Genomic DNA, 10,333 nt, shown 5'->3' on the forward strand with positions numbered 1-10,333 from the left:
GCTTGAGGCCATGACTTTGACACCAAGCATCAGTCTCAGTGAAGCCCCTTTGTAGAATGTCCACATCATTTGGCGATTCTATTATGGCTCCCAGTTTGCAGTCATCTGCAAACTTTGTTAGCCACAGACCTGCTGTATTAGCCTGGATGTCTGAGAAACAGATGCCAAACAGGAGAGGACCCAGGACTGAACCTTGTGGTGCTCTGCTTGTCACTGGTTTGAAATCAGATTTGGAGTTGGCTACTTTCACTCTGTGGGTTCTATCAGTGAGCCAGTTGGCCACCCATCTTGTAACATAGGGATTTATGCCCAGTCTAGTGAGTTTATCTATAATTCCAGAGTGGGGGATGGTGTCAAAAGCCTTGGTGAGGTCAAGATAGGCTGTGTGCACCACCTTATCCTCGTCTATGGCTCTGGTGACTGGTTCAAAGAAGTCAATCAGGCTTTGGAGACATGAACTTCCTTTTACAAATCTGAATTGAGTGGGGTCCAGTGTTTGCAGGTTACCTATGTCTTTGTTTATAAGTTCCATGATGATACATTCCATGGCCTTGCAGATCAGGCTCAGCCAGCTAATGGGGTGGTAGTTCCCAGGATCCATGGTGGTGCCCCCTTTGTGGAATGGGATAACCGTCACTGTACACCATTCAGTAGGCACAAAGCCTGAAGTGAGGCTATGATTGAACATGGTACTTAGGTGGGGGTGCCAGTTCATTCTGTAGTTCATGCAGAACGCAGCCTGGGATGTTGTCTGGTCCTATGGATGCTGTTTTTTGACTTTGGAGAGTGCGGTCTTAACTTGTGTATCCGTGATTACAGGGACCATGCATTCTTCTGGTGTAGGGATGGGCCCTTTGGGGGGTGAGGGGGGGTAAAGTTTGCACTGAACCTATCTGCCAGGATGTTGGCAATATCAGTTGGCTCTGTATATCTAGTGCCATTGTTCTGTAGCTCAGAGCAGATCTGAGTGTTGCCATTGAGATTCTTGACATAGCTGTAGAATGCTTTGTGGTTGTCTTTAGAATCAGTGGCAATTTTATTTTCATAACTAACTTTGGGGGATTTTATGAGGGATCTCAGCTTCTTACTGAGGGTGACCAGGGAGTTCCTGCAAGCATGGGATTTTACTCTTTTTTGCAACAGCTTCTTCCTTCTGTTGTAAAGTTTGTGTATGGCAGGGGACCACCAGATTGGCTTCCTTATTTTGGAGGATAGTGTCTTGGTTCTGTTGGGGATGGCACAATCCATGCACTCGTGTATGTGTTTATACAGTGCATTTGTATAGGATTCAGCGGTTGTACCTCAATTATCCATCTGCATGAGTGTAGTGAAGTTTGCCACTTCTGTCTTAAGAAGCGTGAAGTTGACTTTGGAGAAGTTATTTACTGTGGTTTCCTTAATAGGGGTGTAGGAGAAATATTGATGTCTAGGGTGATTAGCTTATGGTCAGATCTGACCCGTGAGGAGTTGACCACTGGAATGGAACATCGGTTACCCATGTTGGTAATGACCAGGTCCTGGATATTGTTGCCCCTGGTGGGGGTATGGACAAGCTGATCCAGGGCATTGGAATTTATAAATTCCAGAAAGCATTGAGCTAATGAGTTAGTACTTGAGTAGTTTTCCCAGTTGATGGTGGGGTAGTTGAAATCTCCCATTATTAGGGTATTGGGCTGTACCTTAATATTATCCGGTATATCGAGGAACATGAAGTGGTCATCCTGGGGCATGGTGGGGGATCTGTAGCAAGCTGCAACCTGGATTGCAGTTTTGCAGTCTGTGGGATTAGTATATTTAAGTTAGGGGGGGTGTGGGGGGCAAACCCTTTCAAATGGGAGGCGCCTGAAAAAAAGCTTTTGGAGATATATTTAGTATCAGTGATATTTTCAGTGAAATGAGTTTTGATGTTATGTAAATTTTTCACCTTCCCCCCTTTTTTAGATCAAATGAGTATTAAAGAAGATAAATCATAATCATGTATCTACATGAATGGATAAATATAGACAGCTATTGATTGATATGCATATAGACAGACACACACAGACGCATGCACGCACATGCGCACGCACGCACACACACATACTTAAATGAAACTTTAAATAATCACTTAGATTTTAGCAAGCTTATAATCTGTCAAATCAGCATATTCATGTGACATACCCTTGCTTTACATGAAGAAGCCCAACTCCTTCATAAATTATTCCTATATGTACACACATTAGGTACTGGCCTTTAGAGTACCAATCCAAAGGAAAAAAAGAAAATTTCACATTAAATCAATCCAATTTCTCTAGGCATTTCTTACCTGTAGGCTGATGATTACCTGCACTCCAACATCCATTGTTTCAGAAATAATCTATTCCCTTGTTTATGAGCTCAGATGTGAGCTTCTTTTTTTAAACTCTTTGCCATATTGCATCCATCCTTTGTGGTTTTATGTGCACCCTCCCAAGCAGGTATAAACACATAATGTAATCCCTGTAGCCAGGAGCAACCTTAGGTCAGCTAGTGCCCTAGGCAAAAGGGCTCCAGGGCACCTCCACCACACCGCCCAGTGCCCCCATCCCCATCTACCTACACCAAACAAATACAGGAAAAGTGCCCCTGCTAGAGCAGTGCCCTAGGCAGCCACCTAGGCTGCCTATGCCTAAGGCCGGCTATGCCTGTAGCAACCTTTTTTTAACTGCTTATTTTAAATTAAGCGGCTGAACCAGTTGAGTAGTAATTCTCACTGAACCTTTTCATTAAGTGCCTAGAACTTCTAGTGAAGGGCATGAGGAACAGAAGAGCTATAGCAGAAAGTGTGGTATCATGGACCAGGCAAACCAACATGCCAGCCAGGATTTGACTGCTGCTATGCATAAGTGCAGCTTTCACTTAGAACCAAACTGCACGCTAGCTCTTTTCAATGGTAATTTATCTTATTTACAGCTTTCAAAAGGTATGAATTCTAGCTGGAACAAGTGGCAATAGTTCTGCTAAAGATAACTCCATTATAAATCAAAACTATCAAACTCAAAAAAACAATGGTAAGACACTTTGAATAAATGTACATGCAGACTGTTGGACTTTTGTGTATCACTTAACACAATGGTAAGGGCTACTGGCAAATAACGCAAGATGATCTGGTCTTGCCAAGCTCCCATTAGCAGGAGTAACACCACTGATTCATGGTTGGAGGTTTGTGGTTGTGTCCAGTCTGAAGCCAAGCCACATTGTTACTGAGCACAGACAAAGCATCACCCATGTTGGTAGTTATGTGTTATATTTATGTGAGTTCACTTTTATGGAAACCTTGCATTTTCTGAATAAACCAATAAACCAGCGTATCCGCTATTTTAGATTAGCAATACCTTTAAACTTTTACTCAAGTAAACTGGTATTTCAGTTTCCGCATAAACAATGTAGCAAGTACAGTAATATTGCACAGCCAGCCAATGCATAGGTTTGGTCCAAATGCCAGTATTTTTAGGTGGGATTCATAAACATAGTCCCCCATGGAGTAAGGTTTGTACAAATGAAAAAGGGGTATAATGCCAAGGGAAATTCAAAAAGACTGGAACACCATATGGTAAGTTCCTATGTGCAATCTTACTCCACTCTGTGGGACATTACTCCATGCAGAGAGTGCCTGTGCAACTGACTCCTCCAAGTACTTTGCATGGTTCACAAAGAGGGATACAACCATGTATGGACTGATTCCATCTCGCATAAATTATGGGACTAGAAATGTGTACCAGCTGTTGTTATATACGTAACAGATCCTATGACCTTCCCCATATCATCCAGCATAACAAGCAGAGTAGCAGCATCAGTGAAGACTATATAGTCACCTAACAATAACAGTTTTGTCTGGAAGCAAGAATCGCCTAACAAAAAGTAGTTTCTGTGGTAGCAAGAAGCTACCTGTTATACCATCATTGGCTACCACAACCACAGGCCTCCAACCCTATATCAGTGATACTGCAAAACACTGGGAGCATGTGGAAGACCACATAATCTGCTTAGCATAATAGGCTAATAGCCCCTTCTGTTGTGTTAAATGGCACAAAAAAGCATGTTTGTCATGGGTACAGGAGGTGCTGCAGGGGAAGGATGGAAGTGACTTGAAGATGTCAGCTCACCAGTCCTGGGGGGGGGGGGGGGGTAGCAGCTTCAGCTTGCTGAAATAAGCAGAGTATAAGCCTGTTCAGATACATGCTGCATAGGCAGTGAGATGCTAGATCAGAACATTGTACATATGTGGAAGCATTCATGCACTTCCAGAAAGCAGCAATCGCTGGCAAAGCTGCTATCAGGGAGTAGGAGTCAGGGTACTCTCCCTGGCAGTAGTATAATGCTGCACCAGCATACCCAATCTCCTGACTGGCCCTCAGACATGGGGTCAGTCTGAGCCCAGGGAAGGCAAAGACAGGTTCAGTCGACCCAGTGAATGAGGAAATAAGTTGGTAATAGCTAATGGTCAGCTACATGGAGGAGGGAAAATTAAATGTCTAATGTCACCTTCCACTTCATTAAAATATCCTCAGCATTTGTATGCTGACTTTCCTGTTGCACAGCTTATGTATCTTGTAATTCTGCACTGAAGGTTTGGAATATCTATTGTATTAACACACACAACCTGAAAAGAATATAATTTATAGTATTGTCTTCTAATTACATTACACTACTATTTCCTATAGAAGGTGATTAGTCTATCCAGTCTGCCAATGTTTTCAGTCAGCATTCCACACCTTCCCCTTCTGTCATCCTGCACCATTCCTTTCTTGTATCCGCCTACTGTGTGATTTTTTTTAAGAAACAACACATAAAACATTCTTTTCAGCATAATAGATACTGTTACACCTAAGCCAAGTTCCATGTCCATTCTTTATAGTGAAGGCATACTGATATTATTTTTTCATAACTTCCACAGAGTTTACCTTTCCCATATACATTTAGTATACTCAGTGATCTATCCCCTCAAGAAAAGAGGAAATAGGTGAAGCTGAAGAAGAATGGCAGTGGCTCAAAACAGCATGTGTGAGGACTATAGAACAGATATCCTTCTGAGCCAGGTCAGGCAGAGAAATAAGGTACACAAGGAAAGCTGTTGATAGAATACAGAAGTCCAGGAAGTCATCGAAAGAAAGGAGTGCAGGAAAAAGTGGGAGATAGAAAAGACAGACCAGACTAAGAAGGAATACTGGTTGCCAAAGAAAAGGACTAAGATCTAAGGTAACAGTTGCAGTAACACAAAAGGCATCAGAGGCACTCTACCAACTTCTGGAAAGAGACTCTGTAGATGGCACAAAGAAACACTATCAGGTTACAAGGCAAAGACACAAAGCTAAACAAGATAGTCATCAGGCACACTTCATTAGGGGTCCTAGCAGCAATCTTCTCACCAGTCCACAGGACATCAAAGGTAGATGGAAGGACTACTTCTGGCATCTTCTGAATAAAGGAATCCCCACAGAAGTTGTGCTGCCCCAAACCTCAGCTTACAATGAAAGAAGAGCCCACTCTAGAAGTAAGAACAGTCCTAAGGAAAATGAAATCAGGGAAAGCAGCAGGCTCAGATATGGTCACAGCAGATATGATAAAGATGTTGGGTGAGATAGGGGAGAAATGGTTCTTTGGGTTACTCATAGCAGTATGCAGATAAAGCCATATCCCAGAAGACCAGTGAATAAACAATCTAGTTCCAGTGTATAACAACAAAGGGGACATTCACAACTTTGGGCAGTATGGCGGTAACACAATTCTGTCACACTGCATGAAAGTTCTGGACAGGGTGATTTATAAATAAATAAATAAAGTAGTAGAAAGTAAGATGGCAGATGACAGTTCAGCTTCAGAGCAGGTTGCAGCACAACTGACCCAATGTTTGCAGTAAGACAGATAATTGAGAAGAAGCTAGAGATGAGTAGAAAGTCCAACTGGACATGGATAGACTTGAAGAAAATGTATGACAAGGTACAAAGAAAGCTGGTTTGGACAGTCATGCGATGGTTAGAAGTCCCAAGAACATTGGTAGAACTACTGAAGGCTATGTACAAGAACCCCATTATTACACAAGTATGAACAGTGTTCAGAGTCACAGAGGAGTTCCCTGTGGGGTAGGTGTGCATCAGGGTTCAGCTCTGATCCCACTGTTGTTCATATTGGTGGTGGACTACATTAGCAAGCAGCATAGAGGGGAGAGATCCACAAAGCTGATGCATAATGATAATATAGCATTACAGGCAGACTATGACCAAGAACATCAGCAAATGATAAGGGAATGGAACACAAAACTGAGGGCACACAGGATGAGACTGAGTACAGATAAGACAGTTGTAATGGTGGCAAATGAGCAAAATCAGAAGAAGTTGAAAACTGAGACAGAAGGGAAATAGTGGATCAGGTTAACAGCTTCAAGTATCTAGGAAGGAGGAGAAGGGAAGTCTGAATGAGAAGATCAAAGTTAGAATCAGAGGGGTTCCAGCCAACTGGCACAGAGCGCCGGGTAGTGTGTTACAAAGAATGCCAAAGAAGCTGAAAAGTAAGGTGTACAAAATGGTGGTGTGGTCAGTTCTACAGTAAGGTACAGAAGTCTGGTCAGTGAAGGTAGAGCGGTTAAAGAAGTCAGAGGTGATAGAGATGAAGTACCTGAGACAGGCAGTAGTATGTGCCTTGCGGGACAAAAGAAGAAATGAAGACATCAGATCAGAAGCCCAAGTAATTCCAATTGCAGAGAAGTTAAAAAAAAAACAGGGTATGCTTTTTTGGGCACATGTGCAAGAAAGCAGAAGACACTCTTGTGAAGAAGATATGGGGCAAACAAGAAGAAGGCAACAAGAAAACAGGGCATCCAGCAAAGGAATAGATGGATGAATTGTGTGAGAGAAGATCCACAACAGTCAGGCATGACTATTGAAGATGTTAGGAGAGTAGCACTGAAATGAGAGCGATGGCGATAGTTAATGTGACACCCCAACCCCATGTAAAAAATGTGAAAAAAGGGAGTTGCTGATGCTGATGATTTTCCACAAAAGGGAACCTAGTCACTGTTGAATTACAAACAAGTGAAAGGTATTTTTACTACTACTTCTGTAATAAAACTGTTTAGCTTTAGCAGAATTTGCTAAATGTTTCTCCAAGAAACTGCCTTGACTAACCAGTAAATTCATGCTACTGCCTTAGTTTGAATAAAGGAGTTAGCTTTCCTTTATTTCAGATTTGCATGGTGCCACATGGTGATGCATTTATGCAACTGATGGCAATATCTGTAACCCACCACAAGGACTGGACTTCATTTTTGCAACAGGATGACAAGTGTTGTGTCTCTTTGGTTTTACGTGTGCATTGACATTACACTCTGCAACCCATTAAGCAATGTATCAGCACAGAAAATTTATTTTTGTTAGAAGCCCTTTGTTGGCATGTATATATTGTATTTGGTTTACCATTATAATGTCGGCAGGCACATCAGCGAACATGCACATGGTCGAATCATTTCCGGGAATTCCAGACAGTCAACACATCAGAAGATTGGACAAAACAGTGAACGTCAACATTTTGGACAACTCCATACCTGAAACAAGTGCTACCATGTGTCAAAAAGGGGGTGAGATTTTGTGATTTGGAATATTGGCATTCGCGGTTTTGAGGAGTCACAGTTCGGAGTTCGAAAAGTTGTTTCAACAATGTGCCTGCCGACATTATGATGGTAAACTGTTGTATTTATGTATTTTTGACCAGATTATAGGTTAGAAAAGAGTGTATAGGATAAAAATAAGGGGAGCAAGCAGAGTAGAACATGATGTGTTCAAATAGTGAATGAACAGGAGCGAGGTGGGATGGATGCAGACCTCTCATCTTCTTAGTTTAATAATCCTGGATAATTAAAGTGATAGTTGTTATTATTTAATGACTTCAATCCTGAATGGTTTGTCTACAAACTACATTTTGTTTGATGAACAATTAGAGCAAATCATGCGTATATTACTATATTTAGAAGTTAAGCAATATGGGTGGGAGTACCTTTTGGGGGGATAGGTACCTTTTTATGTATTTGTTTGTTTATAGATGGCAAAAATTGGGAAAGGAAGTCAGGGAGGTAAGCAGTTGGTAACAGGGAGAGGTTAGCTAGCAGGGAAATCAGACAAGAGTTTGGTTAAGACAATGAGGGAGGGAGAAGTCAATGATGAAGAGCTATCAGACAAACAGAAGGAAGACGATGATGATGAGAAAACTGCGCAACATACAAGGGTGCGCATAAATACAAAAGGGAGGGTAAACCTCTGTTGGGAGAATAGGAATTGAGTGTTTGAAGATGCAGTCTCTGCCTCCTTAGACCTAGTGGAAGATTGCTTGTCAATCTAGTAACTGTCACCACTTGGTCCACTGTCACCACTGGTTTCTGCCTCAGAAGGTGGAGTCAGTGCTGGGCAGAGACATGACTCAATGAATCACTAGATCATGCTCTACATGTATTCTATGCGGGTACCCAATCTCCTATTATCTCCACCATAACCCCTGCCAGGTCCTGATGGGTGATAAGAGTGTCACCTCCACTTGAACTGCTATTGATTGGTGGCACCATGCTACCTTCTGGTGCCGGCTGTCTGATGCAGGTGATGCAAGTAATAAAAGAGGTGTGAAAGCAACTGTGGCAGGCTGTAACCCAGATGTGCTAGGTACCGCTGGTGGTGCTGGTGGCAATGCTGCTGCCACCTGTGGGGGTACAGCAAGTCTTGAGGGTGGTTTAAGTGTAGGTTGCTGTACTGCTGCAAATAATAGTAACATAAATGGGGAGAAACAAAAAAAATGTGTGAAGGAGAAAGTATAATGGAAAAGAGGGTGGGGGAAGAGAAATACCAAAATAATGAATATTGAATTCTTAACAATATTGATACTAATATAAAGCAGAATATCCTTTTAGTAGTAGGCGTTACACAGGTAACAGGTAGGTATCTGTTTGTCTTCATATAAGTCAAAAGCCATCCTCACATGCAGTCTGACATAAGAGAATAATAACTGTAGGAAGTGTTTATCAGGACAGCATACCTGTACTTGTCATGCTATTTGACTTTTGATGCTAACTAAATCAGTGGCGGCTGGTGACTTCAAATCAAAGGGGGACTGCAGGAGACAGCTGAATGGGTGGGGCCAATGGGAAGGGTGTGACTAACTAGAAAGGGATGGAGCTATGCTCAAAACCACAAAAACTGGGACTTTAATTAAATACGCTGCCCTAGGTGCCAAATCGGCATTATGAGAGTCCAAGCAAGACAAAATGAAGTGTAGAAGAAAGAAATAGTTCAATGCATTGGCTACATGACAGCTTACTTAATATCTAGATGGAAACAAAAAGGTTGTGAGGCATGAAAAAATAAATTACTTTTTAAATACATTACTGGAATGCCAGTCAAAATTAAGTATAAAAAACAAGCAGCACTCAACTCAAACCACTTCTCCTTGCACTGCAGTTCTAATTATAATTTATATTCAGCTTTATAAAAGTACAAAGTAACATGCTGAAAGCAGCAATCTCTGTGATACCCCCACTTGTAAAAATGTTTCTTATCCAAAAAAGACCTGCTGCCTGACAGCAACTATCTACTTGTTTCATGGGAAAACATGATCAAAGTAAAAAATGAGCAGCAAACAAGAAACAAGGTCAAGATAAATTGCTTAAAGGATTACTGCACAGGTTATGGACCACACATGATAGAGTGGCATTCTGTTTAGTTTACTGGTAAAGCCTGCAAAGATGATTGCAAGTCTCCAGCAAATGTAGTGGGCTTCTGAAAATACTGTAATCCTGTCATTTATTACAAATACTGTCATATGCATTTCAATACCTAAGGCTTATGCGTTATCTAGTTATGCAAATATTCTCTGCATGGCAACAACAAAAAGGCATTCAATGTTGGTAATCCTTTAACAGTATGCTTATTAAAGCTTACTTGCATCTTACAATCTCAGACAAGCTTACCTGATGGTCATTAAAGCATTACTACTTAAACACAGAGCAACAGGCAGTGCATTACATGCATTTTCTGAATAATAATAAGCATAAATCAACAGTATAAAAATTTGACAGAAAACCAGAACATTCTGCAAAATCAAGGACAGATGAAAATCCACTGTTGTACTTGTGTCTACCGTGGATGGGAGGTATACTCTGCACACTTACACTGCATAACTGCTCCTTGGCTTGCTTGGACACATCCAGAGTCACTGCATGGGGGATTGGGTTGCAACAAGCATGTCACAATTTTGAATGTCTCTGGCTGATAGTGATGGCCCTGACACATTTATCATACCTCTCAACCTCAGAGCAAGAAATCTGAACAAAGCCATA

Source organism: Protopterus annectens, chromosome 11.part0 (genome assembly GCF_019279795.1).
Source record: "Protopterus annectens isolate FY-2018-M chromosome 11.part0, PAN1.0, whole genome shotgun sequence".
Classification (NCBI taxonomy): domain Eukaryota; kingdom Metazoa; phylum Chordata; order Ceratodontiformes; family Protopteridae; genus Protopterus; species Protopterus annectens.